Source organism: Motacilla alba, chromosome 1, assembly GCF_015832195.1.
Source record: "Motacilla alba alba isolate MOTALB_02 chromosome 1, Motacilla_alba_V1.0_pri, whole genome shotgun sequence".
Classification (NCBI taxonomy): domain Eukaryota; kingdom Metazoa; phylum Chordata; class Aves; order Passeriformes; family Motacillidae; genus Motacilla; species Motacilla alba.
Window position 1 is genome coordinate 70,762,419 of NC_052016.1, and position 16,067 is coordinate 70,778,485.

A 16,067-nucleotide genomic window follows, 5' to 3' on the forward strand; every position below is an offset into this window, starting at 1 on the left:
CACTATTGCTAATGTTTGATTGGCTGTATATTAGAGAATGAACATCATTGTACTAAGAGGGCTGAGTCACCATGGGTTATTTTTTGTTCATAAGTATGAAATGTTTGTTAAATGTTATAAAATCAAAATTATAGCATTAGAAGAGGGGAAGTGTCTCTGTAAATTTCAGGATAAAGAAAAGCAGCACGGGCCATGAGGTGGTATTACAATAGACCCATGTTAGCTGGTTTTTTAACATAAGAATGTGCCATTTTTGTCAACATTGCTTAAAAATATCTGATTCTATTATCATATGGTTCAGTATGATGGATTTTGCAAGAATAAGGTGTAAGTCCTTTTGATACATTTTGTGTTTTCTGAAATATGCATTAGAAGTGGTAAGTGATGGTGCAGGACTATCCCCGGATAAACTGCCCTTGAGATATTCAACATTTCCTGCCAAGAATACCTCTGCTTTACCTTAGTATTGCCAGTCATTCCTGTACAATTGCATCCAAAATTGTCATTTATTCTTCATTTGCAGTCATGCTTCTTTTCTAAGAAATAAAGAAATCCAACTTTCTTATTCTTAAGATAAAGTGATAGGTATCTAAAAATACATTTTTCCTGATAAGTGAATTATTATATATGTTTGCAGCACCAGTTTATTTCTTTGCAAAATCTGATGTTCCATGACTCAATAATTTTTCTAGAAGTTCTTTAGAATAGATGAGAAGGTACATAGTGGTCAGTGATCAAAAGTTATTGATCTATTGATCTATTGAACTATTTAAATTCTTTTGTCAATTCTTTTCAATCTGATGAGATGGTTTTGTCAAAATAAATCCGTTTTAATTTTTAGTTAGTTTTAAAAATAATGGAAAAACAAAAGAAAAGCAAAAGAGAAAAAATTATTTCCCTCTTTTTTTTCATTTTATTTAGGTGAATCTGTTTTAGTTAGTGACCCATGTTTCTTTTAGCTGTGTTATCAAAACGCAATTTTTTAACTTTCTTTTCTTTTTTTTCCTAAGTTGCTGAAGAAAAAGTCTTTTCCAAAAGATCCAAAAAACTCATCCAACAGATACAAAGTTGTTCCAAACCACATTATTGTTTTGAGAAGAAAATGTTCTAACAGAAAAAAATAATAGCATTAAAAAAAAGAACAAATTTCACCATAACTTTTCTGTCTCTTGATCTATTTTTAATGAGGTCTGTAATGAGGCCTTCTGCACCTATTTTAGTGTGTTTCCAGCAACTTTTAGTCCCGTGATATTTATTATGGTGTACATATTTTATATATGAACAATACTGTTATTCTGATCATTTATTTATGTTAAGCGGTGGCCATTATAGAAAAGTGTAACATCTGTGGTTTCATTTCTGGTGCAGAGGTAAAGTGATTACAGAATTATGAGCCTACTACACTCAGGGGTATTACAAAACATGAAATACAACAAAGTTCAGTAAGTTCTACTAATTTTACAGGTATGTGATTATCTCACAGGAGCTACATCTTGTAGTTACCAGATGTTTCACAATAACAGTAACTCTGGAGTTGCTTCATTGTTATAACAAGAAGATTTTACAGCAGAGACAAAGGTTGGCATTTTCTCTGTTGGATGAAGATGAAATTGGCAATTTGGAACAGCGGTTTCAACTGAGCTATGTGGTTTACATTGATTAATCTATCATGCTAGAATATTAACCTACCAATTGGAGCTCCCTCCTAGTAGTTTTCTAATCTGTGCCATATGTCTGGAGCTTAATAAACATTTTCTTTAATTCCAGCTACAACAAGGGCTATTTTAGAAAATAAAGAATCTTGCTTTTTTTCTCCACAACATCAGATATTTGGGATCCCTATTTTCCAAGCAAAGCTAGAATTTTTTTCAAGGAATGCTAAGAATCATCATACAACTTTAAATGGAGAGACTCAGATGATATGGATTCTGACACTGTATCTAAATAAAGCAACAGTTCACAAGAGAAGAAATCTTGTTCACATTTATAAAGGGCTTGGATGGTTCAGGGACAACTTCTGGGAGTATTACTCACTTTGGATGAAATCTTCTGGTATATAAGTCCATTCAGCTGATGTTAACTGGGATGAGTCAAATCTAGGTATAGGAAAGGATGGAATATTTATGGAAAGTCACCCAGATGGATGTCTTGAGAACAGACAGTTAAACATACACAGTTAAACTGACAGACAGAGAGGTGCTGCTAGATGCATGCTATTCTTCAGAGGCAAGCCAATCAATTCCTCTCCACAGGAATGTTGCAGTTCTGCTCTACATGAAGTGTAAAATCAAAGAAAAAGTGTTTGTTTACATTTACGTTCAGAGCAGCCTCTGAACAGTAACAAGGAGAATATTTCTGTGGCATGATTGTCTTTAGATGAAACCTGGAATAAGTACTTCTGAGAAAAGGTTGATGATAGATAGCCATTTTTTTATTTTTATGGTAAGCCTCTGACATTATGTCAAATACCAAAAATGGGAAGAAATAGTGTTTCCTCCCTCCAATTTAATGACATGTATGTAAAAATTTCAATCCAGTCATAAGAAAAAGAAAGAAATACCTCAGCTGAAACTGAGAAGCATTTGCTCAATAATCTACAGAGAGATTGCTAACTGGCTATCCTTACAAGAGAACCAGGAATTAAAAAAAAATTATAAATAGTAAGAGAGAGTAAGAATGTAAATTATGAATATTAATAGAATTAGTCTAGACCTTTCTAGCCAACTTCCTAGACTGACATAATAAAATCTGTTCTGGCTGAAGAGCAAGTCTGATGTTGTGCTTTAATTATTCTGAAAAATACCTCAGTGTATCATTTAAAAGATTGAAATGTAAGCTGGATGAAGTTACTGTAAAGTTCAGTATGTGATTTCTTTTGTGCATACTTTAATTAGCTATAGTTACTTCTGCTTTAATTTCTACCTGAAATTAAATGTATTGAATTTGTTTTTAACCAATGAGTTTGAATGACCATTTGTGATTTTTTTACCCCTTAGTTACTGACAGTAAAGTGGAACCTCATTTATGAACTATGCATTTCTTTATCCCAAAGAAAATTTTTTAACTCAAGATTGGGAACATTCTGTCTTTTTCAAAAATAACCCAGCCTTAGTACATATTTCAAGGTGTCATCTCTTTTTGTAATTAGTGGAGAAAAGTCAAGCATTTTTGGAGCAGTGTTCAGCCTGAATAGTGTTCTAAATTAGAATATATGAACTGCCCATTATGAGTACCTATGTTGTTCCAATAATCTTGAAGACACCCCCTTAAAAGGTCTAGCCTAGCTCTAGATATCTATGTTGTAGGTGCCTGAGTTTAGCAAGATTATTTACATCTAAAGTATTCCACTACTTCTATATGCAAGAATGGTGAATAACAGCCTCTATATAGCTGTTTCCCTTCCTCCATCATGGAAACTGGCTTGAAAGTATCAAGAGATTCATTATTTTCTTATTACCTAACTGAATTAGTTTCTACGTGTTAAATATACTCTTGAACTTGATGCACCATTTTTATATCAGGAAAAAAAAAATGTCTGATTTTTAATACACAGTACACTCTCATCTGATCCTTCATAGTTCCCAATACTGTCTACACAGAAGTAAGAGTAGTTTTGTCAGTTGAATTATGGAGTCTGGAGAAGAATCTTAAGACCCTGTCATAGATATGCCATTAACAGTTTGTTTCATGCTTTTCATACAGAGGCTTGAAGAGGAAAACTCCTTGGAAAACTAAAAGTAGTTTGAATAAACTTCTACATAGACATTCATAGTAAAAATAATATTCTGAGCAGTTGTCATGTGTATTACAATTTGCTAGATTTTCCACCATTTCCTGGGTGAAATGGTTAACATGTGAAAAATCTCATCTTTCATAAATCTGTGTATTTCCTTTGGATCAGTGAAGACTTAAAATGCTGGGGTTGGTCACATCTGTTGGAAGACAGCTGTTTCTAGCATGAGAGTCCTGTGATGCTACAACAGACTTTTGGTGACTGAAGAGTAGAAAGGACAAAGAGTTTTTCCATTTCAAATATCTTCTTCAGTAAAAAGGCATTCATCATTCTTTTTTTCTGTGTCTCACTCAATTTACTTCAGAGCGGTAGTGTTTAATGAAAAGTCTTATGTTGCTTCAACCTTACTGAAGAAATTTACAAGAAAGAGGACATTCCAGCTGTACGGCTTTGCTGCTCTCTCCTACTCTGTGAGACATCCCTTAGAAATCTCTCCAGCTTTTTTTATGGGCCCCCTTAGGTACTAGAAAGCTGTTATTATGCCTCCCTGGATCCTCCTTTTCAGGCTAAATAGTCCCAACTCTCTCACTCTGTCTTCATAAAAGAGGTTCCAGCCCTATAATCATATTCATTGCTCTCTTCTTTACGTGCTCCAACAGGTCCATGTCTTTTTAGAGCTTGGAATTTGAGTTGGACACAAGCTGGTTCCACCTCCCTCACTCTGCTGAGTGCACTCCTTTTTATGCAGCCCAGAACATGTTTGTCTTCCTAGGCTTTGAACACATACTGCTGTCTCATGTGGAGTCTCACATCCACCAATACCCCAAAGCCTTTCCCCAATCCATTTTCAACCATTTCTGAATTTTATTCTAGAAATCCTAGATGTTTCCTTATTTTCATATACTTAAAAAAGTAATTTTTGAACAACAACAAAATCACTAAAAGTAATCAGTCTTACTGAAAAACTTATTAAAGTAGTTTAGAATATTTTACATGATTTTTGCGTGTGTGCGTGTGTGTGTGTGTGTGTTACACTTAGTGTTTAACTCTCTCCTCTCTGTAAAAATTGGAAGTACTCTGAAGATGGGCTAAGACTAATGGGAAATTGACAATTAAATAGCTACTGTACATGAATGACATAAAGCTCTAAGAACACAAGGGAACTACACACTATGATTGATATAGTTCACAATTTCATTAAGTACTGAAGCAAGTAATTCATCTGTCAGCACAAATCCAGAAGGACATGGAAAGATAAATGTAAAGTAAAGAGATACAAATCTTCAAGCAGGCCAAGTATCCAAGGAATTGGACAAAGGACAACTATTTATTTTACTTGAAGAACTAAAAGTTAGTGAAAGAAACAAGATCTGGAGGATAATGAAGTCTGTACATACCAAGTTTTTGAAAATAGTATCAGAAAACTGTCTGGACATCAGCCATGCTGATATGTGAAATTTATGTACTCTATAAATATTTTTGAAGGACATCTTCTGAGGACGTTATGTTCTTTGATGTACAAGACTTGCTAAATCATACATGGGTAAAGTTTACTTCAAATATGTCTTCTTGGTCTTGTTATGCTCATAGATATTCTTTCTTCATACTTTAGTAAACAAGGAAAATGACGGCTTGGACCAAAATGTTGCCAAATTTAAACAGGTATAAGAAAGGCATATATATACTAATTACTCATGCCAGACCTGCTTCACAGTTAAGTGCAGGGAGCAATTAATTTCATTCTAAGGTAGATCTGGTAAAAATATTCCCTAAAAATATTTTTTGCTCAGCACACTGGAAGAAATTCTTGCTCAGTAGCAGGCATGCATACTTCAGCTGTTTGAAACCATATTCAGTGACTCTCACCCAAGCACGTGTGCTCCCATTACGTGCTCTGCTATAGTCTCTTCTCCTTTTTTCAGACATCACTGGCTTCTGTTCCTTGAAACACCTATTACTCAGCCCACCCTTGTCAGAACCAGTCTTCCCAGAGTTTTCACAACATAAACTCTGTTGATTTGTTTCTCCTGGCACAGCTGCCCAGAGTTTGTCTTGCAGACCCGTCATAGATCAGACACCTTCAGCAGCTTGTCAAAAGTCTGTGAAGCCTGAGAAAATGTCATGAACCTTTTTTAGTTGATGGATCTTCTGCTTATTTCTAAGCCATTGCCATATATCGATAGTTAAGCCACTTTGAGCTTTTATTGTTAATTCATATATTTGAAATAAGCATCATCAATTATTCTGCAAGGTATAAAACTCATAAAAAAACATGTAATAACTTCCAGAAATAATTTTGTCCATCATGTTACTTAATATTTAAATTCTGTTGAGTAACAGAATGGGCCTAATTCATGTAAAAGTTCTGAAATGGCATTTATTTGTATTTTGGAGCCAATTTTATCCATTTGTGTGATTTCTTATCATTCTAATCTCTCTCTCCAGTACAACGTCTACTTTGAAATTTACACTGAGACATAAAGGACTACATAAGAAAATCTCTTCCTGGCATTTACGGAAATGAGATTTCATGGGCTCAGTTACCATAAATGGAAAGAAGTAACTGCTCTAGTATTCAGTTTGGGTCACCTAATTAGGACATCTTCAAATGCTTTAGAATGAGTTCAACCCTGAGGTATCAAACTTTAATATTACTATTACATTGAAGACAGATTTATGAAGAAAACATATTTGTATCAAACCCCAAGATAACTTAGTCAGATACAGCAATCTAAAGCTGGTTGGGATGAATGCCTCTGACTATGTCGCTATCCCTTCCTCTCCTAATTTTCAAGTCTTCACATATGTGCAGTTATAGAAGCCAAGTATTTTAGAGGTCTGTACTGGAAAAAAAATGCAATACAAGTTGGTAAATGTGGTGAGTTATAAAATATAGCTTCCTCCAAGTACCACTTTTTTCTTTTTAATTTTCTGTCATCCCCACAAACTCAGCTTCCATTATGTTATCTCAAAGATATTTTAATTTTTTTTTCTGTTTTACACAGAGAAATTTTGTCACTTATATACTATGGCCCTCAAAATAGAATTTTTACTTATGCAAAAATTATCAATAAGTGTAGCAAGTCTTTCATATCTCTACAAATTAAAATATTTCCTTATTTGGTCTTTGTACAGGTATATACTTCACTTCCCTTTGTATAATTTTGGAAGGAAAGGTTTGTGGAGATTAGGAATGCTGCAGAACTTATTATAGAAAAGCGATTTTTCTGCTTATGTATTGTAACTGACAAAATACAAATTTGCGTATGGAAAATTACTAAATTAATGTGTGAAGTACTAAAAGACAAGATAGATTTCAAAAATCTCTTGAAGAATAAGACATTAACCTTTAAATGTCTTAAAATACTCACTGAATTTTGCTGATGAATCTCATCTGCTTCTAAGTTAATAATGATTTTTAACAAATGAACATTACTTGAAGAGAAATCAGCATGTAATGTAACAATAAAAGGAAATAAATATCCCACTGATTGCCTCTTGCCTTTTGGTGTTTAGTTATTGCATTCTGCCTCTGCATTCAGCAGGGTATAATGGAAGGGTTTATTCCTAATGTGATGAAAGTCACAGCTGTTCCTGCTTATTGGATTGCTTTAACCCGAAATGTATATGAAAGGGTTGAGTATCTGTTTTATAATGCAGTTTTCAAGTTCCTCACACTAGCACTGAGCGAAAAAATATCACTTCCAACGAGGTCCCTCAAGAGTGCCTTCATTACTTTCACGTGATGATGATAATGTAAGGAAAGACTTGTATTCATCCCTAGAGTGGCCCCACTATGTGGATGCTTTTTTCCCACAACACTTTAGGACTATATTTTGTAATTCTATAGCAAACATAGCTTTACTGTTTCAATCTAAGTACACATTTTTCTTTGTAATGTGACATATTTATTTAAGCTGGGGTAATGTACAACAACCTGCTTTAATAATGTGGGAAGGTAACAGATGCCAAACAATGTGTTATGGAGTGTAGCAAATTACTAGAGAGACTCTTACTTCTTGTTTAAAACTAAACCTTGCAACCAAGCTGGAGCAGTCAGAACATGCACTGGGAAAACAACATAAGAAAATCATTTGTTACCAAAATTTGCAAGGTATCTGCATGTCTGATCAACCAAGATTTCTCTAGCTGAATACTAACATTCACACCACAAACAGCACACATTATATCACTCAAAACTCTGGATATTGGCTGAAGGCAATGCCTAAACAAATTCTGACAGTCTACAGTCATTGTATTATTGTCTCAAAGTGAATGGGGTGGTTAATTTAACTTAGAACACAGTAACATATTTTATGAGGGGAAAACCACGTATTTGTACAAATTATTAATTTTGTTACATATTTTCTCCTGCATGACAACCATTAGCCATTTAAGTTTTTCTTTGAATTTTAAGACAAAGAATCTAAAGTCTACAGTTTTGGTCAAATTTTCATGCATCTGAGAAGCCTAAAAATCTTCTTTTAAAAAATGAGCACAGATATTCAGGACATGCTTTCAGTCTTCTTGCTGTCACCACATAGCCTACCCTATATAAAGAACAATCATTGTGAAAAAGACTTGGAGCAATCTTAGCAGTTCCCAGAAGCTGGGAAAGATGTTGGAAACCATGGCATAATTTAACATGGGTGATGGAAAAAGATCAGCCATATTGCTGACTCATGACCATTACAAGAAAGAAATGGCTTGTATCCAACATTCCCTCTTGGTGCTGGGCAAATAATTGGTTTGAAAATTAGAAGGACAAAGAAAGGAAATATTACTCCCCATTACTGACAGTATAAAGAGTTCAATATAAGTTTTCTATAATAATGGTTTTTAATGCAATCTGACACCTGGAAGTGCATCCTGTATGTCTGCTGATATCTGAGTATTAGAATTGGTTTCCATTGCCAAAATAAATGTGTTCTGCAAGTTTGTGTGCATTTTCAAAATGGTCAGTGAAGGTCTGTCAGAGAAGCCCTTGGAACACTTTTGATAAAGATCTCACACATAAAATCGTCACTGTGCAAAACCCAAGCGACTTTTGGGGCGAATGAGGCTGGAAGAGGCTGTTGAACAGCTTCTAAACTTCAGCTAAGAATGAATGAGAAGGATTGAGAGTGATACAAAATTAAATGTGGAAATAAATCCAAGATAATGCTACCACTGAAGAGGACGAAACAAGCCCTTATCCATCCTTGAGAACATCATATTACAGCACTTTGAGGGGAAACCTCAAAGTGGGGTAAATTTGTCAGCAAACACACCCTGCTTGAGGCAGGCTAGAGAGCCAGCTTTAGGATCCAGAGAAAAGATAAGCATAACACAGGAAAAAAAGATAATAATGATGAAAAATTATTTTGTATAATAATTTATTTTCTATATTAATGAGACAGTTTGGTATAGTATGCCTCTAAAATAATAAAGCAGATAACAAAAATTCATGGTTCTATTTAAGCTGCATTTTCACTTTGAACTGTAGCAATATTTTGAGCATAGCTGTGTCTCCAGATTAAATTTTTGAAAGGTGTTGACTGGGGTTATTGAGAAATTGGTTGTGGAAAGTATATTTTATAGGTTTTTTTCCCCACAATCAGTAAGACTGGAATTCAGTATGTTTACTTTTCTCTCCAAAATACCTAGGAATTATAATATAATGCTAGGAAACTTAATATATTTTGCTTTTGCTCCTACATACTAGGAGCAAAAGAAAAGTGCTGTGGGATGAACAGTAACAAAAAATTAGACTATGCATTTCTGGAACAATGCAGATATTTCCATATGATAATAATCCAAATAAAGCATTAAAATCAACAGTAATTCCAAAATTTCTGTAGACACATGTAAGGGTACTAAAGGTAATTAGGGACTAAACTGGGCATAAATTAATAATACATCTCAGAACAGTCTTCTGTAAGAATATAATTTAAATTTTGAATTAATTTTCAAGAGAATTTCTCACACCTATGTTTCTGAATGAAATCAAATGATGACATCAAATTTTTTTTCTAGAAAATATCAATTTATTTGACCAGCCTGAATTTTTCTTTCAAAAACAACAACAAATGATGAAAGCAAGTATTTCTAAAATAAAAAAGAAAAAATATTGTAAGAATTATTTCCAGAAAGAACCTGCAAAAGACCTACTGAAATAATAACTTCTCTACCTAAAAAATAAGTTGCTTATTCCTGAAACAATTTCTGTTTCTGTTTCCCCTGATTCTGATCTGTCAGACCACCCTGGGGGACTACCTTTACAAGGCAAACATGTGATGGGAATTTGCCAGGAATACAACAATTTATGAGCTATCCTCATGCATGATGCCTATAATACTGCCCTGGTTTTGTCTGGGGTTGTTAATTTTCTTCCTAGAAGCTGGTATTGCACTATTTTGTATTTAGGATGAGAATTATGTTGATAACCCATTGATATTTTAGTTGTGGTTGAGCTGTGCCTGCCCTAAATCAAGGACGTTACAGCTTCTCACTCTGCCCTGCTAGCAGGAGGGCTGGAAGTGCACAAGAAACTGGAAGGGGACACAGCCATGATAGCTGAACCAAAAAGGCCTAAGGAATATTCCATAACAATATTGCCTGCTCAGCATAAAAACCAGGGAAAACTTGTTGTGGGGCTGCTGTTCCACAACAATCTGGACATCAATTTGTTGGTGGTCAACAATTGTTTTCTATTTGCATCGCTTGTTTATCTTGGCTTTTATTTCTCTCTCTTTTGTTTTTTCTTTTCATTACAATTCTCACTATCATCACAATTATTGTTATTGTTATTGTTATTATATTTTACCTAAATTATCAAAATGTTCATATCTCAACCCACAAGTTTTTCCATTTTTCTGATTGTCTTCCTCATCTCACCATGGGTGGAGTGAGAATGAGAGAGAGAGAGAGAGAGAGAGAGAGAGAGAGAGAGAGTGAGTGGCTGTGAGTGTGATGCAGAGTTGCTCTCTGGGGTTGAACCTCAGCAGTTACAAGTAAAGATTTTAATATTTGGACAATAAGTGTTTTCTGGTTTTGTCTTGGGAAGGCTTGCCTCTCAAGAAAAAGAAATGAGTAGGAGAGCAGGTAGTGATATAGGTACCAGTTAGGGAGCTTCCTCATAATTTTTTCCGCTCGCAACCTCCAGGGAAATGCTTGTTTGTTAATTGCAGATTGCAGGAGCCTAAAAAGTAGTAGTTCTGGGTTTTTGGGGGGTTTTTTTGTTTGTTTTTTTTTTTTTTTTAAGGAGTGCTTCGTGTAAGAAAAAGTAATAAATGATCAGTTGTTCCAAAATATTGGATCGACACCATGTATGCGTCAGTTGCTGGTGTTCAGGCACAGCTGGGGTGAAGCTGGAGATGATGTATTGAGAAATGGGTCAGAAAGAGTAGGAAGGGTTTAACAAGGTTCTGCAAGGGAACACAGTGCAATCCCAACATGGTACAAATACCTTGAATGCTCTGAACTACTTTTTCTAATGTGTTCTCAGAGAAGAGGTTGGTCAATGCACAGAGACTGAAAGCATTGGACTTCTGAACGACCCATGTGAATCTGACAGTGATTCACCTTCCTCACAGGGTGTGCTAGCACTGCAGTTCAAGGACAGGACTAAAAAGTTAATCCCACAATTGCATGGAATTTGCAACCACAGAAATGTTGCCTGGGTTTGTAAAACCCGTTGGTTTGGCCTAGATGCATCAATGAGAATATCAGTTCCAGCAACACCACTGCTTATTCCCCAATTTTACTCTTGGCTGTTCTGATTTCAGGAAGTAGGTGGCAAAGTGAGCTGGGCAAGTAATGACTGAAGTATAGCCAGAAAGAGTAATTATGGTAAATTCAATTACAATACAGGGTGCTGTGAATATCTGTTAGGACAATTCCAAGTGAAATTATTCTTGAATCCAGTATTGGGGTGTAGTAGAGGAGTTTGTAAGGACCTCCACTTTTTGGGTGCTCTGTGTAGTCTATAAACCATTTTTTTTCCCACAACACTACCAGTAATATACCAGAGTCAAAATAGTGTAGTAAGGAAATTTGCTCTCAAGTGTGCTGCAAGCAACACTCATTTTGGAAAATTTCCAAGTCTAGTGTTGATTAGATAAGGACGTCCTTTATATTCAGAAAAAATGCTTTCAAGGACAAATAGCCCTGCAGTAAAGTGCAAGAAAATGAAAAGCCAAGTGCACCAGAACACACGAAAAGTCTAAGGGAACTAATCCCTGCTACTTTTTAATATCATATCACATTATTATTGCTATTGGTTTGACTTTTATAAAGCAGTAATATGGGGGATCTACCACATTTACTTAACCATTGGGTCACTTGTAGTTTCTGTAAATGGTTATGTAACTTATGATTTCATTGTTTCTTCTTTACAAAAAATATGAAAAGGAGTAAAGTAATAAAGTCTTTTCCATCCCTGTTCACAGCTTATTTCATTTTAATTTAGGCAAAGGGGGTGTAAAGTTAATTCAGAATGCTGCTTTTTTCGATTTATTAGGTTTTTACTCCTTCTTGTCACTGTATCACAGAAGTGTTCAGAATAAAAGGCAGAAAATAATACAGCTCCTAGTTCTTTGGAAGTTTTAGGTTAGTTTTCTAGGGTTAGAGTCTATGTAATCATATTAAGTTATTTGTCTATCCATCTGGGATTTTCTTTTTTTAAATCTTTCCTATATGCAATTCATATGCATTCCCATTAAAGTGATGCCCAGAAAGCCATAGAGCTTTGTTATGTATTTTATAGCTTTTGCATACTTGGGAAGCAAGGAACTACAGAAGCATCAAGGCAACGGAGAAAATAGCCTCTGTTTCTCAGGGACAGTTGGATATCCAACTATAAGATCCTTTCCTAGACCATGCCTGATGTGATTTCCCTTCAGTCTGTTTTGATATTTTAAACCACCTTGTTCTGGGGCACTATTACTGGCAATTACTATTTTATATAGAAATCAGACAGCTGGAAGTTAAAGCAATGACAAGCAAACAAGGAACTTTTAAGTAATCATAAGCAAGTTCCAATAAAAAGTCTGTTTAATTACTATTTGAAATTAAGTATTTTTATTTTGGCTGTTCAGTTCTACACATGGTATCCTCTACAGTATTTCATAGCTACTAATGCACAATCCATAAGGCAGATCATCAACCACTTCAAGTTGCATAACTCCATTCTTACCATCAATTTGGATGATAATGATATATATACACAATATATACTTGATTATATATTTTATAATATAAAATAAAACTTGATTATAGTTGGCATGGGGGATTGGAGCAAATTACAGATAATAAAATTTTCTATAATAGTGTATAGACTATGTTATAACCTATGTATTAGGGAAACAGTTTCATATAAGTCTTACCCTTTTCTGTCTTTCTGCTCTTCCTATGTATTTCTCTTCATTTGACCCTCTTAAAGGCGTGCACACATACATGTAGGAAAAACCCCAAATGTTCGCCCTCCAGAACTGCTCCCTAAGCAACTCTTGTTTATTTTACATCCACAAAAAAGATTAGCTAGCACCTACTAAAAGTGAATAAAAGAACACAAGAACAGGGCAGTCCATATGGTACTCTATCAAATGTATTTTTCTCAAAAAATATGAAACTGTAAAAAGAAGGAAATTTATATTGTGAGGTGAGAGATTTACTTTACTTTCATCATGGATACCTAAATTCTGCCAGGTTAATAGTAATAATTCCTTACATTGAAATAAGACTATGAAGCTTCTGGCACTATCCTTTTTTTCCTTCCCACCCTCCCACCCTCCCTCCCTTTTAGTTGTGAAAAAGGAAGAGAGACGTCTAAATTACTTTTCACCCAGTCCACAGAAAGACTAAATTCAGATATGAAATAGAACTGGGAAGGCTGATGGAAAGAGTTTCATATTAATTATCAGAAAAGCAGATGGTTGCAAAAAGCCTCCTAAAATCCAATGCACTTCAACTTTAATCTTTTCATGTCATCAATTCTTGGCTACACAAAATGAATTATTAAAAAAAAGAAAGAAAATGAGAAGACAGAATTATAAGATGGGACAAGTGAAAAGATGGTGATGCAATTGCGAACAGAGGTGAGAAGGAACAGAAAAAGTAGAAAAATAGAAAGGCAGTCAAGATATTTGTAGTAAAAGGATCAAAGGATAAGTACAAAGTGTTCAGAAGAAGGTGAGAAATGCTGGTGGGAACGGGGGGGGAAAAAGCAAAGGAAAGGGATGAATAATTGAATGAAGAAGCAAAACCTACAGGGTTACAAGTTGAGCTAGAGTGAGAGGACAGAGAAGGTGTGTAGACAAAAGTAAAAAATCTTTAAAAAGAATAAGTGAAATCAAGTAACATATCAAATAAAAAGGAAATGAATAGACTTTAAATGAAACTGAATGAAGCTGAAAAGGAAGTAAAGGTAAAAGCATAAAAAAGGACAAATATAGTTGATAGATGTGCACAGCAGTAAGCGTATTTCCATAATGTTTAATCACCACATTTTAAATAAGACAGAGGATGTTTGTGGTACTCCTTTTCAAAAAAAAAAAAAAAAAAAAAGTAATAGGAAATTCTGAATACAATTTAATTGGAAGATTCTTGTCCATTTTTCACAATTGGAACCTTCATATTGTAATTCCTTTGTACTCTGCACTGGTGAGGCCAGACCTCCAATCCTGTGTTCATTTCTGAGCAGCAACATTGAGGTGCTGGAGCTTGTCCAGAGAAGGACAATGAAGCTGGTGAAGAGTCTGGAGTACAAGTCCTGTGAGGATCACCTGAGGGAACTGGGGTAGTTCAGCCTGGTGCAAAAGAGGCTCAGGGGTGACCTTATCACAATCTCAAGATGAACTGGGGAGGTTCATGTTGGTCATCAGGAATAATTTCTTCACTGAAGGTGTAGTCCAGCATTGGAATGGGTTGCCCAGAGATGCAATGGAATCACCATCCCCAAGGTATTCAAGAAATGCCTGGAAGTATCACTTAATGCCATGGTGTAGTTGATGAGGTAGTGTTTGGTCAAAGTTTGGACGCAGTGATATTGGAGAGCTTTTCTAACCTTAATGATTCTGTGATTCTGCGAGACTGAAGAAACGAGGTTGTGCCAGGGTAAGTTTAGACTGGACATTAGGAAAAAGTTTCTTCACAGAAAAGATGGTCAAGTATTGAAATAGGCTACACAAGGAAGTAGTGGAATTGTCATCTGTGGAAGTGATTAAGCATTTATAAATATGGTGCTTGTGGACATGGTTTAATGCTGGACCTGACAGCATTGGGTTAATGGTTACACTTGATCATCTTAGAGCTCTTTTCTAACATTAATGATTCTCAATTCTCCTTCGTGGGCTGCAGGTGAACCTCTGCTTCTGTGCCTGTAGTATCTTCTCTCCTCCCTCACTGACTTTGAGGTTTTCAGGGTCATATCTCATCCCTTTTTTTTTCTCTTAAGAAACTCACTGCAGTACAACACTTTGCCCCTTCTTAAATTTGTTTTCCCATATGCTTGCTGCTGCAACCAATACAACAGACAATCCAAATTCAATGCTCAAGGAAGTTTAATACCTTGTTTCATTCTGTAATAATGTGCATGGTTTTTCTGTTCTTGTTGATAATCTCCACCGTTTTTCTCTCTTTTCTGAAGGCAAAGAGATGCTGAAGATACCTTCAAGAGAAAGGGAAGTAGGATGAATAGCCAGAGACCAAAACCAAGCAGACAGATGACTGAGCAGACAGCACTGCTAGGTGAGGAGAAAACTGTCTGGACCAACAGAATAATGCTTCAAGAAGCCAGTGGAATATGGTATATGGTATATGGTATATGGTATATGGCATATGTTATATGGTATATATATTTCATGCTTTTGGATAACTTACAGAAAGAAATCATCAATTTGTTACCTGCATTGAGTAGAAATTACAAGGGTTTGACTGCTGTGAGGGGAGTTTGAGGCTGCCTGGTACTGAACAGAGCCAATTCCAGCCTCCTCCAACAGACCCACTGCAGGTCACCATGTCAAACCACAACACAGTTAGTGCATAATGACCAGTTAGGAGAAGTAACATGAAATTTTAAGCCTGACTTTCTACTCTTTTGTCCATAATGTGATGAAATGCATCACAGCAAAGAAGACAGAACACTGAGAAAATGAAAAGTAACCAAATGCAGCTTCCCATCTTTAGCTGTGTTTTTCAATTAGGTACCATAAAAGGATCTATATGACTCTGAGTGATAACACTGTTAACACACTGCTAAATTAAAAATTATTTATATTGGTCATCTTAAATGCAAGCAAAATATTTTTTAGCCATTGGGGGAAGAAAGACTGTTTTTTCTTAAAATGTGTTCAGC

General features: G+C 35.3%; 1 long non-coding RNA gene across 1 annotated transcript; it reads right to left on the reverse strand.

Annotated features, from left to right (window-relative positions):
• Window positions 1–459: 459 nt before the first annotated feature.
• LOC119697828 lies at window positions 460–15,329 on the reverse strand. Its single transcript, XR_005255956.1, has 3 exons — window positions 15,281–15,329; window positions 2,035–2,096; window positions 460–536 (listed from the first exon to the last, which is right to left on the reverse strand). It is a non-coding gene; the product is annotated as an uncharacterized LOC119697828 (long non-coding RNA).
• Window positions 15,330–16,067: the final 738 nt, after the last annotated feature.